Source organism: Anser cygnoides, chromosome 1 (genome assembly GCF_040182565.1).
Source record: "Anser cygnoides isolate HZ-2024a breed goose chromosome 1, Taihu_goose_T2T_genome, whole genome shotgun sequence".
Classification (NCBI taxonomy): domain Eukaryota; kingdom Metazoa; phylum Chordata; class Aves; order Anseriformes; family Anatidae; genus Anser; species Anser cygnoides.
Window position 1 is genome coordinate 24880317 of NC_089873.1, and position 23549 is coordinate 24903865.

Here is a 23549-nt window from a genome sequence, read left to right on the forward strand (position 1 = left end):
CATGGCATTTGAGACATGGTACAACATGGTACAGTTTAGACATGGATGACATGGACATGGACAGCATATCCTCGAATTTCACCAAAGACTTATGTTCCATAACAAATGATCAAGTACTGTACAGCCCAGTCTGAGGGGTTAGCAGCTGCCCTGATAATCTTTTGATTATATAATATAGTAATATAAGTTATGCAATATTTTGGCTGTATATGCATTTAAATATATACAAATATATATTTTATTTTTCCTGACAGGAAATTCTGATAACACTTGAAGGGGCTAATTAAAATCAAGGGTTGACTCTGCAGACCTAAGAAAAAATAACTGCTTCAGTTAGCTTCTCACTTACTAGTAGTTAAGAGCTAATATTATTGCATCCAATGCACACATTTAAATTCTATTAGACATGCTGAAATGAGCCAGTGCTCATTTACAGGCTGCTGTGGTACATCCAAGTCTGTCAGTGGAAGATTTGCTGTATTGTACCCCAGGCAAGGACAGCCCTCGTATTGCACTCAGAAAACTCAGTGAGGGGAGAAGAGATGCAGCCAGTAACCATGACAATAGGCAGTAATACGAGATGCTCGTCTGGATAGCTAGCTACCTAGAAACAAACCTGAGCTAAATTATTCAACAAGTATTGAGTCAGGTGAGTTACCAATATCACCTTGCTACATCATAAGTACCAGGGGTCAGATGGCACATAAACCCATCTGCTTCTTTCAAACGGGAACAGAAGAAACCGCTAGGCACAATGGCCAAGCAAACCAAAAAGAATTTTAGTTATAGTGTTATGAAGCTGAATTTCCTGCAGGTGGGGATTACAGCCCTGTACAGAGTGAGCAGTGGTCCTTTGGGAAGGGCACACTGCTCGGCTGCTGAGCCCTCCTCAAGTAATGCCTCTCTTGAGTATCAGCTGTGACCTACAGTTTATCACCTGGACAAATAATGTAATAGCCTCATTTCTAATGTGCATTTAATAAGAAAAGAGTGAGTAATATTTCACTTTCTCTCTCAAAAGCTTCCTTTACAAAATTCTGAGTCCAAGTAAAGCTAGTCTTGGAGAAGAGCATATTCAGGTCATTTATAATTAATTTTCTAAAAAATATTGAAGGCCTTTAAACCCAAGAAAGCCAATTTTATATCAGTATAAACTAAAATAATTAACTTTTTAAAGAGCAAAGCCTCCAAACAGGGTCAGACATGAGAGAAATAACCATTCGCAGCTTGCCCTATGCATCCTTGCAGACAACCCTTTGTTTCTAGGTCTGCTTTCAGCCAACTTGGTGATCTTCCAAGCTGCTGCGAACCCATTGGAGCCTCTGTGGCTCTCTGAATGGCTCTGCCATTTTGGGCCTGGCTGACTGCCCACGGCTATCCCTTGGAGTTAGGCCACACTGCCAGCTCTGCTCTCTGCCTCTTTTGCTTATCCATGACTTCGTGAGGCTGTTGCCCCAATGCAACAGGTAAAGATCTCTGTTCTCTTTCGACTGACATACGCCGTCCCCTGGCTAATGTGCAATCTCTCCTTCAGCACATCATCTTATATCTTTAGTCAGCACGCATTTCCCTTATTCTGCTCCTTCCTCCAGTGACACTAGAATTGATGGAAAATCATCCTCTGTCCCTCCACTTGGATACTTTCTCCCACATTTCTTCTGATGAATGTAAATATCCCAGATTTGAATCTCCCCTTTAAATTTCCTTCTATCCACTATCAAGTTCAATTCAAACACATACATAAAAATTAGACGAACTATCATTTCCTTCTAAGTTTCCTAGTTTCACATTTCATGTTTCTGCTTTGCTATGTAGAATGTAAATTCTTTGCCTTGGTAGTTGTTATTTGAGCATCAGCGTATAATATAACAAATCCCTAGCATGAAGCTAATGATAACATTAGTAATCTTAGCTCATCCCAGAAGACAGTGTTGTGCCAACACTGTAATCCATCACAGCATCCTGAGCCAGGGCACTCAGAGTTAGGTAGGATGCCAGCTGTAGGCACTACAGTGATGTTGTGGTTCAGCTGAGGAAGTTTCTTCTTTCATTCTGGAAGTGAAGCTTTTTGTAAGTATTGCCAGAAAGAAATGAAGGAAGTTGAAAGGCTTGGTGAGATGAAGAACGTTAGTTCCTGTTTCCCAGCAAGGCCTGAAAGCTGTGAGATGAGCTTCCTAAAAATATTTGAAAATGTTATGCTTCTTTTTATATGTAGGCACAATGTCAATTCAGTCAAGAGATTACAACACAAAGATTCTCTTTTCAGAAAGAACTTATTGTTAGTGAAATCTTAGGGCAAATCTGAATACTTATGCCAACCTCCCCCATAAACTTTAGAACAGTGATTTTCATGTAATTATGTGTTGCCATACACTCACTAATACACATGGCAAGAAGCTGATCTATGTACCCTATGTATGGAAGAAAAAATTGAAATGCTCTTTCTGCTACCCTCTGGTTGACAAAAAATAAAAATAAATCTATTCTGTTTGTATGAATGATACCTGAAATCACCCAAGGACAAATGAAAAGTATCTCACGGTTGTAGAGGACGAGAGATAAGTCTTCTAGCTAAGACAAATAAACTAAACGCCCCACATTAACTCTCCTGCTGGCAAATTTGAATAGGTGCATTACAAGTTTTAATCAGTTTTCTTCTTTCTGGTCCAGCAGATATTATTATTATTATTGCTTACAGCTGCAGAAATACAAGTGACCTCCGCACTCAAAAACATAAGCAATACGGGAGCTTTTTCATAGGAAAAAATGATACTGAGATTAGTAATGCGGAATGAGATCTGTGTACATTTTTTCTGTCAAGTGAAAAACCACTCTTACTCAGTAGTTGCTGAGAAATTGTAGCATTGATCAAAAGCCATGGAATTAAATGTAAAGGATATGGAATTAAATGTAAAGGAAATCAATGACAGGCTCCATTCTGGAGCAGGAACATGGGGAATTTCAGAAGGAACTGGAGCTCAGTTGTGATGGTTCAAATTATATATGAACAGTAAAATATATGTCTATTGTTGGAGCAGATAATGCTTGTCTGCATTAGCAAGTGAGTGGATTTATAGAGTCAAACATTTGGGGTTGAGGACTGGATGTCCACACCATGTCTTTCAGAAGGTTTTTACCTCAGCCTAGCTCTGTCTAGCCCCATGAACTGAATGTCCATTGGCAGATGAAGTACATTAGATGTATTGTTGCAGCACATCTCCTGTTTAATAGCAGTAGAGATGAATCCATGTCATGCACTCTGAGACAATTCTCCCTTGGGAATCAAAGCCTGGCAAGTGGGGAACCACCAGGAGATTTGCTTCAGAAGTCCAGTCCTCATCTAATCTAAAATGCTGATGTAAATGCACCCAGTGTAGGCAGCAGGTGGTGGAACTGCTGTGGTTTACATGCCTTGCAGAAAAGCAAAGTAAAAGCAAAAGAACCAAATGTTTTTAAACACAAGCAGATTGTTTTACTGTAGGTGTTATGATGGAAACCATAAATCAAAGCAGTGCCAGCCATTTTGAAAAATATTGTTGAAACTGAGCTTTGAAAATGAATTTCTCCAAACTGTTCCTTGCTCAGAAGGAAATCTGAGAATAAAAATGTGCATGATGTAATGTGAAGAGTGCACAGAGGAAGTAATGTTTGTCAAAGCTGTCAGCTCTGAAGAAGTAACTGACAATTCACTGTGAATGAAAATGAACCTGAACTTAGCAGATGACAAGTTAATAGAAGACTGCCTGTACCATAACCTTTACCATTCTTCCCAAGGCAAAATGTCCAATGAAAACTTGCCTGCTCTTTCTTTCTAGGAAATGTTCATACTCGTCTCTGCTCCTCATCCCTAGCCTCCTGAGCCAATCCCTGCAATGAACATGCAATTCTCATTTTGTGCTGCACTTCTATCTCCTACAGCCTTTGGAAGATCTGGACCAGAAGGCGTTACTGCAGCTCAGTCTTCTGTAACAATACTTGAAAGAAAAACATCTGTCAAACATTTCTCTGTGTGTCTGCATCCTATGTAAACAGAACGACTGAGCAGGGCTGAAGATAGCTGTGAAATTGAGTGGGCTGTGGTCCTCCCAGCAGCTTGCCAGGAGAGGGGTTTCTCAGCATATTGACATGCTACTATGTGCCTGTCTGGTGAGCTGTAAGCCTTCATGATGAGTTCTGCTGTTTACTACCGTGTAGCAATGCTGCCTGCATGTAATATAGAATTTATGCAAAATAGTCCTTTTAAATCAATTGAAAATATCCCTATACAGAGAGAACTTAAAACTTAAACCTTGAACCAAATGAATGGAATTCTAAACACATGAAACAAATACTCTGCTTTTCCTCTTCATATTGAATGTGGCTACAGCTTCTGAAGAAGTGGGATGTTAAAAATAAACCTTGTGCTTTATAGAATTAATATCTTAATATTAAATATCATAAAATTTTATTAGTGAGGATATATGTTTTGCTTGGAAAATTTTATTTGCCAGCACTTCTTTTTAGTAACACTTGTTTTGACATCACAGCGTTTGCATTCTTAGCTCTTATTAGGATTGTGTTTCTTGTGAATGGACATACTCCTAAGCATGTATGTATGTCCTCAGAGACTGTAAGAAGCTTTAGCTTCAATGACAGTTACAGAAAAAGAAATGCTTTAAACATTTGCTAAGGTGAAAAGCCATACTTACTTCATAAACCTAAACTCTGAAACACAAAAAGGTTAACATCATTACTGTTAGATATCTACTGATAGAAAGAGGAATACAATATAATACCTTAGTTTTAGATCACAACACAATTCTTATCAGGCACAGAGTATAAGTGTTGTCTCTGGAACTGACAATACAGCCTGAGTAAAATAACAGGTAGGAAAGAAAAAATCAAAGGTGTGATTAAGGTTTTCCTTTGCTTCTACCTTATTTATTATTTCAACATTTAAACTGATGTGAACCCTAGCATTTATGTTATAAATGAAAGGCAGCAGAAAAGAGAGATTTTTTAACGTCTCCTTATTTTCTTCCTCTCCATTTTTCATCAGCTTTTGCAATGATGTCATTACTTTTTAAAATATGTATTGTTGGACATTTATGGAAGGTGAAGGATTTACCTTTTGTGTGGACAGAATGGATCTGCCTTATCAAAAGTCATTGACTTACCACTTTGAAGAGTTGAGTGATTCCAAGTTTGTTTGTTTTTTTTTTTTAAGCAAACACATTTTATTGTAAGATATGAGAAATAAGAACACCAAAATGTAGAACTATTCTTTTTTCCTCTTTGCTTCTGCTTCACTGTTTAGATAGAGCATCCAAACTGGATCAATATAAGAGATGGAGATTGTCATGATTTTGTCAGGGACAGAGCTCATTTTCTTGACAGAGGCTCACACAATAGTGTGTTTTGGATTTTTGATGAAAGTAGTGGTGATGACACATTGATGTTTTAGTTGTTGCAGAGCAGTGCTTACACAGAGCCAAGGACTTTTCAGCTTCTTGTGCTGCCTTGACAGAGGGGAGGCTGGGGGTACACATGGAGCTGGGAGGGGACACAGCCAGGACAGCTGGCCCAGGTTGGCCAAAGGGATGTCCCATGCCTTATGGTGTCGTGCTCAGCAGTAAAAGCAGGTCTAAAGAAGGATGAGGGGGGACATGTTCGGAGTCATGGCGTTTGTCTTCCCAAGAAACCATTACGCGCAATGAGCCCTGCTTTCCTGTAAGTGGCTGAACACCTGCCTGCTTATGAGAAGTAGTGAATGAATTTTTTTGTTCTGTATTGCTTGTGTGCACGGCTTTTGCTGTACCTACTGAACTGTCTTTATCTCAACCTATGAGTTCTTGCACTTTTACCTCTCTGATTCTCTCTCCCATCCCACCTCGGGAGACTGAGTGATTACCTGAGTGGCACTGTGCTGCCTGCCAGCCACAACAGAGACCAACAAACCACAGTATGCCTCATATCACTAAAGGTAATGCACTTAGCTTGTTACCAGAAGTTGCACAATGCCATTTCTAATCCTCCAAAAGCAGGAAAGTGATTTCAATGCACATTTTGGATGAGTGTGTGAAGAGCCGCACCACTGGCCAAGAGAGAAGTACTGCCAATACTAATCTTTGGATGTAACCATAGCTCTCTGGAGAAACATCTTGGTCAATAAAACATAGAAGGTTTAAGTTTTACATATTACCAAGTAGAAAACAACATTCGTGTTTCACCTTGATCTTTATTTTAAGTATTTTTGTGTTTTGTAGTTTTTTTTTTGTCCCTCCAAAAAAGCCCTAATTACTCCCACAGCCCTGTTCATGATGAGTCTCATAAAGTCTATATAAATTGTTCAGACTGAAAAAGTTTATACTTTAAGGGGTGAAATTACTGATCATGTCAGAGAAGAAGTTTTGGTTTCCAGTTTCAGGCTTAGACAATTTTCACGCCTGTCTCAGCATTTAATTACACGTAGATTTTACAAGATGGGATTGCTTGCCAATGTCTAGGTCAAGTTTTCAAAAATGAAGGTAATTACACTGGTTATGTTAAAGACAGCTCACAGATTAACTGGCTGGTCACTTTAAAAGCTTTAATAGTAATTAAATGATCAAAGTTCAACACTAAGAAAGTAACTTGCTTTCAGATGAGAAGTCAAGTATATTTATTCTATAGATTTTTTTTTTTTTGGTGCACCTATATTGACAGAGCAATGAATGCAATACATTTCCCTACATACATTTCCCAACTGTAGGATTTAACATTTCAGATGAAGAAAACATAGTCAACAACAAATCCTATTTGTTTTGCAACTAGACGAATTCAGGAAAATCAAAATGTCTAATCTATTATTTTGTTTAATGTCTTATTTGTCATTTTTGTATCGAAGTATCAGCTTAGTATCACCTACATTGTATTCCAATACACTGTGTGCATTGCACGCATATGCACACAAGAAGACAGTATATCGTGTATTTCTTTTATCTTTTGTCTTATTTGAATATGAATTTCATGCTTCCTCCACATCTTTGGTCACTGAGACTGCTCAATAAAATAGCCAAAAAAACAGCTGAGTGAGATTTTTTTTTAATCCTTTTCATTCCCACATGAAAAAAAAAAAAGATAGAATAAACTACAGTTCTTGAGATACAACAGAAAACTGTAATCAGTATTATAAATACAGTGGCTGCCTGGTGATTTTTCTTCCTGGGAGTCAATCTGATAATGATTCATAGTCAGCCTAAGTGAATTACTGAGCAAAATGTGTAGGAGGATGAATGCCAATGGACAGCTTTCTTTCAATATAGCAACTGTTTGCTGTTCATCTTCTCCTTACATTCCCTGATGTATCTGGCCATTGCTGGCTAATTAGAAAATATATAATCAAACACTTCTATGCCAGAGAAATACAGATTATCACTGATGCTCCATTTGCACTACACTCAATGGGATTGCTGTTTAGACTAGAAGAAGGATTATGTGAGAAACCCAATCAACATTTTAAGATACCTCTTTTCTATTATTCTCACCCCTTTTCTCTTGAATTTGCATACAAGTACTGCCAGAGAATCATGTAGCAATATAAAATGAAAACCTGCCAAGTAATTTTGATAAATAATAGTGTTAAGATCTAAGCTATATCTTTCATATCTTTCAAGTAAATATAAAGGAAGGAAATTTGGTATAGGAAAATGCCCAGTAAAAAAGAAACACATTCTTCCTCCTGTTTTTTTTTTTTTTCTTTCCCTCTCTTTTTTTTTTTTCCCCATTTTTGACAATATGTGAAGCCCTATCTGGAAAACCTGAATACTTCTAAACCTTTCCCCAAGGAATTTAGGTAGTAGGAATGATTTCCTTTATCTTTAGTGATACGTAAGATCATGAAACTGTATACAGCAGTTCTGAGTGACAGAGATCATTCCAAGATCTCAAAAAAACAGAGCTGAAAACAGATCTGGAATACGTGGAGCTGACTCACTATTACACTAAGAAATAGGAAAAAGTCTTTTTGGCCAGCACTGAGGAAAACAGCCTCTGACTGAATTTCATATACCATACAGCAGCATTTCTTTTCATGTTGTACATCATAGAATTAGCTGCCAATTTTGTGTCATGGCAATGTCCAAGGCCTGTTTGGTTCCCCCTAGGGAACGGACTCCTCACCTGTTCCTGAACAGCTGGGCACACTGCGGGCATGGAAGGACGTATAAAATGGGACAGACACTTAGTCCTCCACCACCTCCCTGATTTGCAAGGTAAAGGCAACAGTCTTTCCAACACCATACAGCCCCATCAGAGTTCAGCTATGCTTCCTGGAAGTGGAACTGAAGTTTACTCCCAAATTTACATAAACTGAACAGAGAACATGTGGATTATATTGTCTTTATATTGCTGAAGAGGGGCATAACTGGAGCTTATGGAGGTTTCTCCCTCTGCCCCATATCCTACAAGTACCACTCTATTTGAAATGGGATGGCGGAGTATGACAGAAATTGCATAGAGTCAAAGCCTGCACTGACTTTAAACAGACCATAAAAATGCACTTTAAAGGACCATCAGCTAAAGCAAAGGAAGAGGAAGCAATAATCTACTTCAAGTGCAGCATTCAGCATCTGTCTGATAAGTGATAGTTGATGTAGTCCCAGGAGATGAGCACAATGAAACCCATCTTCAGCAAGAAACCTCATTTTTACCAGAGTGCAGATCACCATCTAAGTCTAATGAATTGCTCTATGAAAGTTTTTGCTCTCCTCTGCTCATTACTACTAGGTAGAATCTGCTGCATTTTAGAAATGATCTTGGGTGTCAAAACCAGGCACTCAGTACAGAAACAAAATGCAGCAATGAATTTTAAAAGATATCATGCCATTTCCTTCTCAGCTTTTCAACACATTAGCAGTTCTAACAATGCTGGATTTCACTGAGAATATCAATACTGTCTCATTTTTTCTTTGGCTATGGCATGGCTTCCCTCTTTCCCCTCATCTACCTCCTTCCTTTCCTCTTTTCTTCTTCCCTTCTTTTCTTTCTCTCCTCCCTTTTTTCCCTCCCTCTCTCCGTTTAATTAACATTAAATGTTAATAAGGGGTTTGTTTACTTTCAGGAAATGTACTGTGGTGGTGTGTCACAGAGGCACTTTTTGCTGTTACCAACCGTGTGCATTACTATGTTGCTATCACCAAGGAAATAAATTCTGTCATTACTAGCCAGTCTACAAGAATAATACATCTAAGAAAGGCCACAGTCATAGGTTCTGATCCAAAACCTACTGAAGTATATAAAAAAAATAAATCACTAGTAGGTTCTCTGGGCTTTTGGTCAGATCAGCAGTGCAAACATAAAAAAAAAAAAAAAGACTGCTAAATAAGACTTGTGGAACATTGGATGCAAAATTTCCATGAAATGCCATGAAGAATGTTGGCATTTACCCTGGGATTACCCTTGAACAGCAAAAAGGCATCTATCTCAACTTTAAAGAATAACTTAAATGATCCTGAAAAGCAAGGATAGAAACAAACCAAAGCAAGACAAATACAAAAGAATACTGGATTACATCACTGCTCAGTCAGTCCCAGCAGCTGCCAGCAGATAAATTACCCTAATGTCCAAAAGCACATAGATGAAATTCTTTTTTTTTTTTCTTTTTCTTTTTTTTTTTCTTCCCAGGTTCTTATTTGTATAGAGCTTCAATTTTTATAACAAAGCTCTTACATATCTCCAGAAGAACATAATACCATAGAAAAGTGTGATTTCTTTTTGCAATCTTTTAGCAAGATTTGGTATCATACTTCTATGGGAACTTCAATATATATTATGCTTGCATAATGGTAAGGATAAGAGGAGGTGGTGGGCAGGCATTTGCTTTAGAGTATTATATTCAGCCATATGGATTTCTCACACAGAACTAAAGCTGTATGTGTGTTTACCTTCAGAGATTTTTAATGTATCATTTTTGACTTTAGAAAGCCAATTCTAGTTCATAAGCAATGAGTTTGACTGCAATTGCAAAAATTGCCTCCCCCCTCCACATACCTCCCCCCCAATAAAAGAAAATCCTTCTGAAAAACTAAAGGAGCACCAAGTTTTTAAAGCAACCACTATGTACTCTCTGGAATGCACTGTAAAAAGGTGTTGTAGCTAGGCAACCAGCATGATTAAAAAAAAAAAAAAAAAGTCACTTTTGTCAATAATAATAGCAATGTATTATTTTGAGAGAGATACAAAAATACACATGAAACATAATTTTTTATGCCAAAGGATATGAGCCTCATACACACAAAAATACCATTCTGTATGTGTCCATTTTAAGCCATGTTATGTTTTTTTTCTAATTCTAAATCACTGAGATGGAGACAGATCACTTAACTTGATGAATCACTGATGAAGGCAGCCTGGAATGCTGGTGTTGGTAAAGCTGCCTTGAGTTTTGTTTTGATATGGGTTTTCAAAACCAACTTTTTTGACTAGGGATGCAACCTGAATATTTTTTAAAGTACAGAAAACCTGTAAGTGTCAAGAAGAAAAACAGTCCACTCTTGACATTCCACAAAAATTCCTGCACTAATGGCGTTATTTATTTGGACTTAGTATAATTTCAGAATTACCATTATGTTTCCATTTTTTTCCACAGACACAACAGCAGATTCTTTCAGAACTACCATAGCAGTGTCAGTGAGTTTATGAATCTTCCTCTGATAATATTCCATGCTAAATTTAAATAACACTTCTATGTGATTATTCTCTTTTTGAGACTATCACATCCTCAGAAACACTTCTTACCAACTCTTCCAGTAAGTGAGGTTCTACCCAGACCTGATGTGATAATAGCATTACGTAAATTACATGGCAGATACTTCTTCCAAGAACTTTTTCCACAAATGTGATGTGCAAATCTATTTTCACCTCTGCAGATATAAAAAAAGGCCTAACCAGGTTTTAAAAATCTTTCAGTATTAAGAACTTTCAGAGCTACTTTCAATGCTGAGTAATTATTCTTAATAGTGTAATGATAAAAGCTATTGAGAAGTAGGTGTAACTCACCTCAGATGGGGAACTCACTGTCCAATAATAGCATTTAATCTCAGTTTTTTCATTCTACCCTACACTGGAAACTATGTTTGTAATGGAGATGAAAGCAGCATTAACTGCTTCAAGAGGCCTGCAATTAATTCACACATCTCTGGGCAGTCGCAGTCTCACATCTCAGTCAGCCAGTTCTTGTCCCTTCATGAATCCTGGGGTGATAAAACTTCTGAAACTAAGAGTTAGTTCATTGCACAGCTTGTACTGAGAAACAAATAGAAACTATATCTTAACCTACTCCCTCTGAGACAAAAGTTCACAGTCAGGATTTCAGTTTTCATATCATTATTCTTTTAAATTCACTAAGCTATTTAATGGCTTAGAACTTCTTTTTTTTTTTTTTCTTTTCTTTTTTTTTTTTTTTCTTTCTTTCTATCTGTGGCTTTCTGTGCTATGGCACAGAATAATAAATTTCCATGAAGATTTGTGCCATTATTTTTCTTTCTCTCTCTCTTTTTTTTTTTTTTTCTGCGAGGAGAAAAATATTTTCCTTTCATTTCTACACATAAAAGGTAGAAGGGGATCAGAAGAGCCATTTACTTTCTTTCTTCACGTTATTACCCAGGGATCAAATGTAGGGTACTTTTTATCACTTGCCAGCTTAGTCTTTTATACTTTTCACTAAGTAAGCCATTCAAGTAGGAAGATATCTTTCATATTATAGCACAACAGGACAAATTAAAGGTATGTTTCTTGGTTCATTTATCTATTTTAGATGGGAAGCAATTATGGCAGGAGCAAGAGGAACACATGGTATTCCTGACACATTAATGTTATCTAACCATTAGACTCTTCCCCGTGCAGAGGAGCAATGACTTTCTGCTACAAAGATAACATGCTACCATTCACTTAAAGGTAATCATCCAGTTCCAAGAGAGGAACGGATGCACATGAATGTCTTTAGCAGCAAGTATTCCCAAGGACTCAGCAATCCCAACAGTTCTAGATTTGTGGACGCCTTCTATACAAGCAGATTAGTTTCAAGATTAGTTTCATTCTGTGAAACTCCATCTACTACTTCCTCTTCTTTCCTTTTCCTTCTTGGTGGAAAGTATCCATTTTATGCTCAAGAGAAATTTATGCTACCCTAACATGTTATCTGGAATGTAAATGTTATCTTGTTATCTTAAACAATACACTTTTAATTACTGAATTACTCTAGAGTAAAATTTTTCTGACAAGAATCTTCCCTTTCAGACTACTAGGAATTGGACAGCCATAACCAAATTAATGACACATGGAATTTCTTGCACTAAGTTATCAGCTGCGAAAGTGGGTCTGAAAGCTGTTGCGACAAAATCTCCCCAGTACATGCCTATAGTGCAGCTAATTGAAACACAATTAATCAAGCTCAAGAGACCAACCTATGCTAGAGTTCATAGGTTCCCAAATTTTCATCAGAAGTTCCCTAAGTTACCCAACTTCTATCAGTGCCTGTGCCCTGAGGCACAGTCAGTTTGACTAAGCTGAGCAACCATCATCAAAAGCCATTTTGGATTCACAAAAAACACATCCCTTGCCACTATATCCCAAGGCACAGACCTAGCTGGAGTGACCTTCAGACTATGCAGCCAACAGCACTGAGATGAGAGAAAAGCCATGAAGTCATACCTCTCTCAATTCGAGAACACGGATGGCCAATTTTAATATAATATCCTAGCAGCTTGATCCAGGTAGCGAATTCAGAACATGTGCTAGATACCCTCCTCCCTCTGATCCATCAGTAATTAGCACTTTCACAATGGGACATGCTAAACCTTTGTATGCTTAAGAAGGCTACACAGCCAAGTTACTGCAAAATGCCTATCACATTTCAAATTTGCACCTTAGATTATTCCACATGCACCTTCCACAGGGGCACATGGGACTTAAATCATTGCCTAATTCTTTTATAGTATTTCTCTGGTCTTTTGATTCTCATTTGAATTTGGTTCCAGTCCCCAATCCAAGTCCGTGCTGGCAGCCAGGTATTCAGAACACTGAATGTACATGTAACAATGAAACTGCTTATATATCATTGAGAGCTATTTACACAAAGAGATCATATTTCTATGGCAAAACAAAGTCTACTATTATTAAAGCAACTAGACCAGGTAATTGTTACAAATAATTATATACAATACATTTCTAGTGGTTTTGTGTTTGCTATGCTAGCACAATGACTAGCATGTGCTATATGGCACTTCATGCATTAAAAGATTTCTGGCACAGGTCTGTGGCTATCGGCCAGTCTGTGTCAAAAGATGATATCTAATTTCTACATTCTCAGGCACAAAATGCAGATCACATGTAAAAAGTAATAATCAGGAAAAGGAGAGAAGAAAATATTACCTAGATCATATGAAATATAAACCAACAACTTACTGTTTTAAAACTTTTTTTTTTTAATTTTCATTTTATTTATTTATTTATGTATTTATTTATCTATTTTATTCCTGGAATAATATTTTTTGTGCCTTTGAGCTCTCCGTGCATACTTTACACCACAGCTCATGTGTCACAGTCTCCCAGTGCTCCTAGTCTTTGAGGATCTGGGTATGACTTCACCCTAAGTACAGTAGTTGTGGATGACTACTGTAGGCATTAATCGCTACTGGGCTGGAAAGTCAGGCAAAAGATTATGATGATTAAAGAGGAGATATGAGGCCAGAGATTCTAGCATATCTGCACAGATGAGCATAGGTATACTAAAGCTTACACTGCTGCTGAAGTCCAGAATGTATATCCCTGAGTATAATTTTGAAGATATGAGAGGATTAGTCTCACTCGTGAATGACTTGCATGACATTTACACAGAGATTTCAGTCTGAAGGAGCTGATCAAAAAACCCTGTAGGTGAATTATATGATTCTTCTCCATCAGTTTTAAGATAGGGAATAACATATTAGGCTAGAAAAAGGTGGGAGTTCAAGGGTAGGAAGGCAAGGCAAAAGCACTATATAAAGGAAAGTTTTTGAGAAAATGCAGAGAGAGCTTCCTGCATATGTAATTGTGAACTTTTTTTTTTTTTTAATAATGCCTGTTGGCTGTAGGCAGCAACAATTTTCCCTTCATCAGAATCAGCATTATCTTTGAATAATATCCTGAATCTCATGTTTTCAGTACAGCCTGCTTCCCTGTGGGGAAACATCACATCTAGAAGCTTCAGTTAGCGGAGTTTCCATAGAATTGCTCCTGCAAAGAAAAGATGTTTTTGACTTTATAGAAAATACTGCCAGTCTGTGACTGTGAGTCACAGGAGAACTGATGACAATGATGTTTCTTTCTAGATTACCTCTTTATTTTTGCTAATATCCTGTCACACTGTAGCTCTGATAAATAATTCTTTCACTGATGGTTGTCCTTGAAACTCTTATTTTGTGGAGACTGGCCATAAATACTTATATTGAGACTCACCTCACTCTTGTCATCTCTCAGCTTGCCATGCTTTTGCACTTCCTTCCTTCTCTAGTTCAGTGATGATCTTTTGTCTTTTGTCTGAGACACTTGCTCAGAATTGCATTATCACAGAGTGGCTGCTGTTGGAAGGCACCTCTGGAGGCCATGTGGTCCAACCCTTGCTCAACCAGGGCCACCAAACAGCCAGTTGCTCAGGTCCATGTCCAGGTGGCATTTGAGTATCTCCAAGGAGGGAGACCCCACAGCCTCTATGGGCACCCTGGGCCAGTGCTCAGCAAAGAAGTGTTTCCTGATGTTTAGATGGAACCTCTCATGTTCCAGTTTGTTCCCATTGCCTCTTGTCCTTGGTCATCACTGAAAAGAGCCTGGCTCTGTCCTGTTTGCACCCACACTTCAGGTATTTGTACACACTGAAGAGATCCCACCCTCAGCCTCCTCTTCTCCAGGTTGAACAGTCCAAACTCTCTCAGTCTTTCCTCATAGGAGAGATGCTTTTGTCCCTTTATAATTTTTGTGGTCCTTTGCTGGACCACATGTATGCCCATGTCTCTCTTGTACTGGGGATCCCAGAATTGGACCCAGCACTTCATGTGTGGTCTCACCAATGCTGAGTAGAGGGGAGCTGTCAGCTGGACCTGCTGACAGCACTTTGCCTAATGTAGCCCAGAATACCATTAACTACACAGCAGCAAGTGCACTTGCTGGCTCCTGTTCAACTTCGTGTTCACAACGACAGCCAGGTCAATTTCTGACAAGCTTCTTTCCAGCTGGTCAGCTTCCAGCATGTTCTGGTGCCCAGGGTTGTTCCTTCCCAGGTGCACAACTTCACACTTCTTGTTGAACTGCATGAGATTCCTGTCAGTCCATTTCTCCAGCCCATCAAAGTCCCTCAGCACTCAGAGCTTTATATCAACAGCAAACTTCCTGAAGATACACTCTACCCCATCATCCAGCTCACTGATGAAGATGAAAAGCAATACTCTAATGTACTGTAATGAAGATGTTACTGTAATAGGGATGAGCACTGAAAAAAAAGCAAAAGCAACATCATTTTTTCCCTTTATGCTGGTCCTTATGAAGAAAAACCAATATGAACCGGTGAAGCCAAGTCAGAGAGGAAATCTCTTGACCAGAGCTGCATAAACAATGCCAGAGCTTTACATCACAAGTCTTCTCCATGGCCATCTTCCCCCCACACCCCTCCACATTTATGGTATCCACTATAACTGGGAAGGAGATATGCACAGTACTGTACGGGCTGTGAAGCTATATTCCATGACTGCATTGGCAATGTCAGTAAGCGGATCCTGAAGAGCCCTGCTGTTGCCAGACTCTGCACTGTCACCTTTTAGTATTACTGTCCTCCTGCCAAAGCAAAATACTGAGGGACACTGTGAGGGACTCATGATACTAGTGTTTAGTCTCCCACCAAGGAGGAATTTTGTTGACAATTGTCTCCTTGTCTCCCTTCTTAACTGAGCAGAATTTAATTAAAGCACATTTCCTCAGAACATTTGATCACTGTTCAGATAATCCTCGGCTTGCAGGCACAGAGCTTCTGTGGCTGAAGGAGGAACTGAGGGAGCTTTACTCCCTGCCCTTGCACACTCTGCACTTCCAGGTCCTTTGACTTGACTACAGCTGTGTATTTGCACAAACTCACCCCTTCAGATCAGGTATGATAAGTCCCTGTTCTACAACAACTAGAACCCATCAAAAGACTGTAAAGCATGATCTTGCCTTTAATTTAGTATGTAATTTAATTTAGTATTAGGACAAACCCTTGGCTGCATAAAATAAATATTGCCACTACACATACCACAATGGTTCCCTTGTTAATGCTGCTGCTGCTGATGATGATGATTGCTAAAAATTTGGCAGTTGCATTTCACCAGATGTGCTACTTAAATGGCCATTTAGGACAGAGAATTTCCATCCCCTGACTTGCACCGTTTCATAGTTCTCATCCTTTTATAAACTAGGTATTTGATGGAGCATAAATATGTAAGATCTTACTCAATTTTAATGGACTTTGAAAACTAAAAGTTTCTTTAAAAAAATTGCAGGAAACAAAAGTGACACCAAGAGTACAGTGTTGTCTCTTGTATCAGGACAGGACTGAAATACTGTAGCTGATACTGAAAACAAATTTACCAATTTTCAACTGCACTGGTCTAATGAGTGCTTAAGGGATACCTTGTGAGGGAGCTAAAGAAAAGAAGAACTTGCACTCAAGAAACACGATTAGTGCTGTGGGTTCCTGCGAAGCATTAACTTGACAGCCACGCGCAAGTCAACAGCATTTTTGTTCTCTCCTCTCTACTGGGGGTATTGTTTCAAAGAGGGTCATCGCTTTGCAAGTCTGGCATCTACTTACATTGTTAAAATCTTGCAAGACCCCCATTAGAATAATGGGTCCTGACATATATTTCCTAATTTGCTGTATGATATAACTACTGTGGACAACTGTAATCATACTCCAACTGCTGCTTTAGAAAGAGGTTTTAAAGAAATTGCTCCATTGATCTGAGATGTAATCTGCATCTGTGGTGGTATAAACAATATGTCGTGTGGGATGACAGCATTAATATTTTATTAATAACTCCTTGGACTGCCTGCTACATGAACTGTGGAATGTAAAAACAACTTTCATTGAAGCAGAGGATGAAAAATAAGAGGCGGATTTATAAATAACCTTAAGAAATATTTGAGCCATTTCTAGATCTTATAAACTGCATTTGTGCTAAATATTTTGGCTTTTAAATTGCAGTTTTGCTGCCCTGCATAGACTTTAAAGGATGCTTGCTGCCAACTTAAAATCTGGTCAGTCCTTTTCAAGAAAATCAGATAACTTGGTTTGTGGGATCACATTTGCCAGCCTTTGAGGTTTCACAATCACATTGTCTATTTTGAAAGGATATTTTTCTTCTGATCATCCATATATTTCACTCAAACTAAAAGAGTGAGAAGGGAAATACACTGAAGTTTTTAGCTGTCTCTCTGGGACAGTGCACAGGCTTAATCCAATGCATCTAATGTAACTGGTGATATATGCTGCACAGCTGAAGGCCAAAAGACCTGCAGGGAGAGATCCAGTATCCATAAGCTCAGTGCCTTGCTCTCTTCACTGGCCATACAGAAGGCAGGCATTTTTTCAGAGGGCAACCCAGCCTGTCCAGTTCAATTTATTCTCTCCTCATGGCAATGGCCACATATAATGTACAGCTCCCTTTCTGCACTAGTGGTCAGAGCGCTGTCTGAGGGAGCAGTGACTTGATTTCATAGTTTTATTCTTCCTGAAGAAACTACGCCAAGATATTAGGAAACGGCCTAACTAGTAAAAGAGAGAAGTGGTCATCATTTCTGAAAAGGCTTGGCTGTTGTGGCCCCTAGGCAGCAAGAGACCTCAGCTCTCAGGGTGACAAGAAGCCTGGCTTTCACCTAGTGGTTATAGCATTCAGTGGAGGGGAAGGAGAGCAAGGGAACAGCCTGAAGTCTGGTCTCTACTTCTAGGTCTGTTTTTTTTTTTTTTTTTTTACCATTTATTCAGATATAATCTAATTTGAGAGGCAGGGAAGCTGCATCTGGAACCTTGACTTCAGTGAGCTGTGCTAATTTGCAGGAAAATTGCAGCATACTGCAAATTGTAGGAAGAGTAAAGGAGCTGTAGGAGGCTAGATAGAGCAGTTACTGTTCATGTAGGTGCCTGCAACTTTGGAGTCTGGTGTGTAAGATAGAGGCGCACATAAATAAAAAAGGGCATTTAAATGGAAAAGTATTGCTTGACTGTATGTTTTACTTCACTTATCTAATTAATAGCAGTGGATGTTTCCTTTGAAAATCATAAAAACAAGTGATACTCGAGCCTGATGGATATGATGCCCTTATGCAGAGGCAGAGAGCCCTGCTCCTCATACACACCAGCATTCATGCACTCTGCTTCCAGACAAAAGCCAGTTTGATTTCTGACAACTAGAATAGCCTCTTCTTGGTTTATAGAAAGACGTCAGAGGGAAGAACAAAGATATTTGGGAAATAACAGAGACATTTTTTTCCTGACTGTGTCTCTGTCTTTAAATCAGCCAAGTGCATAAGCCTGCAAATTGCAGTGTATTCAGTTCCCAGAAACCTCAAGGGACAGCTTAGCTAGAATCAGGTCCCAAATGGCTTTACCTTAGGTGAAAAGAGCATCTACTTAAATGTACTTCTATAATGTGTCAGTTTATTATAAAAACACGCACAAAACTTACAAAATTGCGTGACCACTATGGACTGCTCAGCAAACAGAAAGTGGTTCGTGCTCTAAAGAGCATATGCAAGAGGGTGATGAGGATATGCAGGTGCAAGCCTGACATTTAAAAAAAAGTGATTACAACTGTTTTTTTTTTTCTAGATCAGCTACTGCTGTGTGGATTTTGTTTGTAACTATTCAATCTTTAGGCACATATTCTGCCTCCATTATGCAGTATCATTATGACACACAAAAGAAACTTAACATTATCCTCCCAGAGAAAGAAATTCATAATACACCATGGTGCAGTCACCTCTGGGAATATTATAAGGAACGCATCAGCTAGGCAGAAAGCAAAAAAGGATGACACGAAGGAGCCTGATTCACCAAGGACAAATGGATGAGCACAGGTGATGCACTGTGTGGCTTGGAGGAAGCTGTGAAGGTGTTCTGAGACAGCATGCTGGCAAAGCTGATTTCTCATATTATCACATTAATGTAAAATGTGAATGCTAGGACAAGTACAGAGCATCTGCGCAAAGCCATTATTTATCTGAAGAGGTGATGCAGCATGGCTGCATTGCTACACTAGAACAGCAGAAGGTTTGATGAAGTGACAGGCTGTGCTAGTCCATACTGTGCCCCCAAACACAGAAGAAGCTAAAAACAATACAAAAGCAGAATATCTGACCCCTAGGCTGCTCTGACAGGAAAGTCAGCAGGTTCCAGCTGCTGACAATCCAGCTGGTTCGAGCTGCTCAGCAGCCAGCCCTCAGTTGTCTGCTTCAGAAAGCTTTTCCTTCAGACAGAGATTATGAGCATGCATGACTGAAGTCTTGGAGTAGTCAGAAGGACAGAAAATTAAATCAATTTAATCTCAAAATGTCTACAATAAATGTCCAAAGAAGAGCAACAAATATGTAAATATTAATGCAAAGCAAATGAGTTTAGGCTTCAAAATAAGATCCAGAAGCTTTGGAGTAGTAAGTTATTGACAAAGCCCACAAAAAAAAAAAAAAAAAGAACATAAAGTTACAAGAAATCTTCCTTGTCATATTTCAATTGTATGTGCAAATCAGACAAGCACTGAAAACCAGCCCGAGTGGTTTAAGAAGTTACTACCCTCACAATGAAGTTTCTGCCACACCAGGTCCCCGTGCATTTCCATTGAAAATAATCCTTAGTAGTCTAAATCAACCATGTAATATCAAACTAATTCAGCACATATGTTATGGCTGGGTCTGAGAGAGCTTGCCCAACAAAGAAACATTTGCCCTAGACAGAAGGTGTGTTGATAAAATAAACCTAATCTTTCCAGATTCCAGATCTAAAATGAGGACATACTAGACCTTTCAGTGAAATGACTACTCTTTTTTTTTTTTTTTTCTCAGAAAAGGGAAGCTATACATTTTTCTGTTTCTCCTTATAAAAAGTATTTTTGTTTGGAATACTTCCTGCAGTCCACCCTTCGACAGCCTCAAACAATCCAAAATGGGGAAATAACCTAGCATAGAAAATCACTGTCTTCATCAAACAGTTGATGATTAGCAAAATAGTAAACAACTGAAATTTGAATTGAATTGAATTCAACAATTGAATTGAATAACTTCAGAAATGGCTGGTAGTATTCTCTTTGCCTATAGAACACATACATTTACTAGGCACTACTTGAAAGGTGATTAAATAGGATTTTAAGTTGCCCCAAAACATCACAGATGTGTAAGAGTGAAAGGTCATCTGGATGCTTTTCTTCATTGCATGGTCAAGTAAGATCAGACAAACCCTCATGAGTGCTTATCTTCCCTATCTTTTTTAAAGGTTTCAATTAGATAGATTCCACATTCTTCCTAAGCAACCTGTGCCTGGGTTTAGTTATCCTCACAGTAACTTTTTCCTAATATTGCACCTATACTTTCTCTTCTGCAAATTAAACTGTTTCATCCTTACCACATCAGTGCAGTGGAGAACAACTGATCACTTTATAATAACTTTTAAATATTTGAAGACTATTATTGTAACTCTCTTTTCTAAACAAACTTAGTTCATTCAGGTTTTTTTTTTTTTCCAAGCAGCTCGGGTTTTCTTAGGTCCCTGTCATTCTTGTTGCTTCTTCTCTAGGCCCTTTCTCAATTTGTCACCATCTTTTCTACAAGTGTGCAGGTCAAGGATGAATACAAAAGTACAACTGAGACCTCTCTAGTGATAAGTAGAGCAGAATAATTGCCTCCCATGCTTCATGCAACATTCTTGTTAATTCACCTCAGAATGGGATTGTCTTTTTTATGCAATAGCAGCATATTCTTAATTCAGACTCAACTATAGCTAACTGTCAGACAGACACCTAACCAGATGGTCCCCAGTTTTCACCTATATATTTTTTTCTTTTCCACTTTGAGTGTGTTCTGCTTTTTGTCACCATTGTATTCACAGATTCTATTCAATTGATTTCTGACCATTTCTCCAATTCATCAAGCTCATTTTGAATTCTGATTATGTCCCCCACATTCTTATAAGTTCCTACATGGTGTCCTCCATGAATTTGCTAATCCCCTCTCTTCTGTCATCCAAGATATTTGTGAAATTACTGAGCAATATTATATCTAGGAAGAGGTTATGTTGGTTATATCTTGATAGGCTTTATGAAATTACTTTGTATTTTCACATTACCATGAATTTTGTAAAAGCCTCCTTCATTCTTGGTTTTGTAGAAAAAAACAAACAAACAAACAAAAAAAACCTATAGCTGCATGCATTAGTTTGGATCTGGTACTACCATAGGCTGAAACAATAGCTCTGGAAAGTGTAAACTGAGTCATTCATCTTAGTGAGATATTTAATATGAAGTTGCAGGACAATTAAATGTCAACATTAATTTTCACTGATGATCAGCTTTGTAGAATCAAGCTCATATGTATGTAATTTCTTTTATAATGTCAAATAATGAGGGGCCCATGCAGGGATAGCTAATTGCCATTGGGTATTCTGGAGTGATTCTTCACTTAATTGACAAAATATCCTAGTTTTTGCCAAGATAATTTGTCCAATCTTTTCATAATTTTTACACACAAATCAGAATAAATATTTGCAATGACATCCTGAGTACTTTTGCTACCTATCCCATTACTGCTAAAATCCACACATTTTATTATTGTTTATAAACGTGCTGCGTTTTTAATGTAATATAAATTATTTGTAACTATAAGTTAGGACTGATTCAAAGTTCAGTTTTAAGTAAATAGATATCTTTTCATTGATTTAAGCTGGCTTTAGTTCTGTTAGAAAAAAATGTTTGAAATTTGAATAAAGGCAATTAGTTGCAGTTGTAAAATTTAGTACTTACACAACAATAATTAAAATGTTATTTACACTGAAATTTATCAAAATGAGATTTATCTGTGGGTGATAGTATGCTCCTAATAAGGTTGCTAAGTAGGTATTTAATATTCATACAAGCATTTATTTTAAGACTATAAATCATTGCAATTTAATAGTGCTTGAAAAGGAAATGAACTTTCAATATAAGCAACATTTTGCCTAGGATACAAAATATTTTATTAGCTAACTTCCTTATATTGAGTCATTCTCATGAAGTCAATGGAGTTACAGCAAGGCTGAATTTGACCACAGAATATTAATGAGAGGATGGTCAGTTGTTTAGGTGGTATCCAAATTCTTCTATCTTGGTGGAAAGGAAGAAAAAAAAAATTGAAGTCTTTGAAAAACTGGAAATTATGTTATTATGCTGAATAGATCAATAGTAAACACCTAAAACTGTTACTACAGTACACGACAAATCAGTACTTTCTCTTATTTAGTAAATATAAGAGAAGAAAATGCTAAGCAGTGGTAAATGGGAACTACCAGGCTATGAATACGTAGGAAACTCCTGAGTTTCTCTGTGCTGCTGATTACACCTACTGATGACACTAAGTGTGAAAAAATGCTATCACAAGGAATTCCAGGATAACTTATGGAGAGAAAAAAAAAAGGCAAAACAAAACAAAACAAACAAAAAAAAAATAAAAAAAAAAAACAGCTCACCTTGAGAACTGAAGTAGTAAAATCGGGGGAAATTCAGCAACGTGGTTTCTAAAATAATACATTTAGAGACTACTAGTAGGAGTTCTTGTTACTTAGGAGGATGTCATAACTGGAAACTACGAGAGAGGAAGAGAATTGGACTATGTCAGTCAGTCACAGAGGATTGTAAACAGTGTGATGGAAAGGCAAGCGTGTTCTGAATCTTTAAATAGGCAAGTCCTAGTAAAGACAGAAAAGTATTAACGTCTCTGCACGAAGTCATGGGAAGAGCTCCTTTGGGATAAGCACATGACATGCTCGTCACCCACACTGAAGACAAAGGAAGATTCAAAGGAATCAAAAGTGAGCAAATAAAGCTGAAGAAATTATCAAAAGGGGACAAGAAGAGACTAAAACCTCTTAGTTTAATTTAAAAACAATCAGGAGAGTGATATCAGTGCAGGCAAATGCTGGCAATGGAAAAGATCAGCTTCTGGAGAAACAAGTGAGCAGACTATCAGAAGAATGAGGTGACATTGACAATGCATTAGTACAGTTGGCCTGGAAATCCAGGTAAAGTTTGAATGTCAAGCATGAATTTCTGTGATAGTCTTTTAGTGCAACTAAGAAGTAAAAGAAAACAACTGCTTTTTTTAAAACAGAGTTTGGTTAACTTTGTGCAGGATATAGAAGGCGTGATTGCCTGTAATAGCAGGGTGTTGAAGCTGGGGAGTCATTTCTGGTTCTAATAAGGAAAAACCTGAACAATGTAATGAAAGGAACTTAATCACAGTGGAAAATCCTACTGACTTCATTTGTAGGGCTAAAGTTGAGCAACTGG

At 38.0% G+C, this 23549-nt stretch overlaps 1 protein-coding gene across 7 annotated transcripts in view; it reads right to left on the reverse strand.

The window, feature by feature from the left end:
- The window catches only part of PTPRZ1 (protein tyrosine phosphatase receptor type Z1), a 141226-nt gene that overhangs the window by 64736 nt on the left and 52941 nt on the right, over positions 1-23549 (reverse strand). The window lies entirely within an intron of this gene.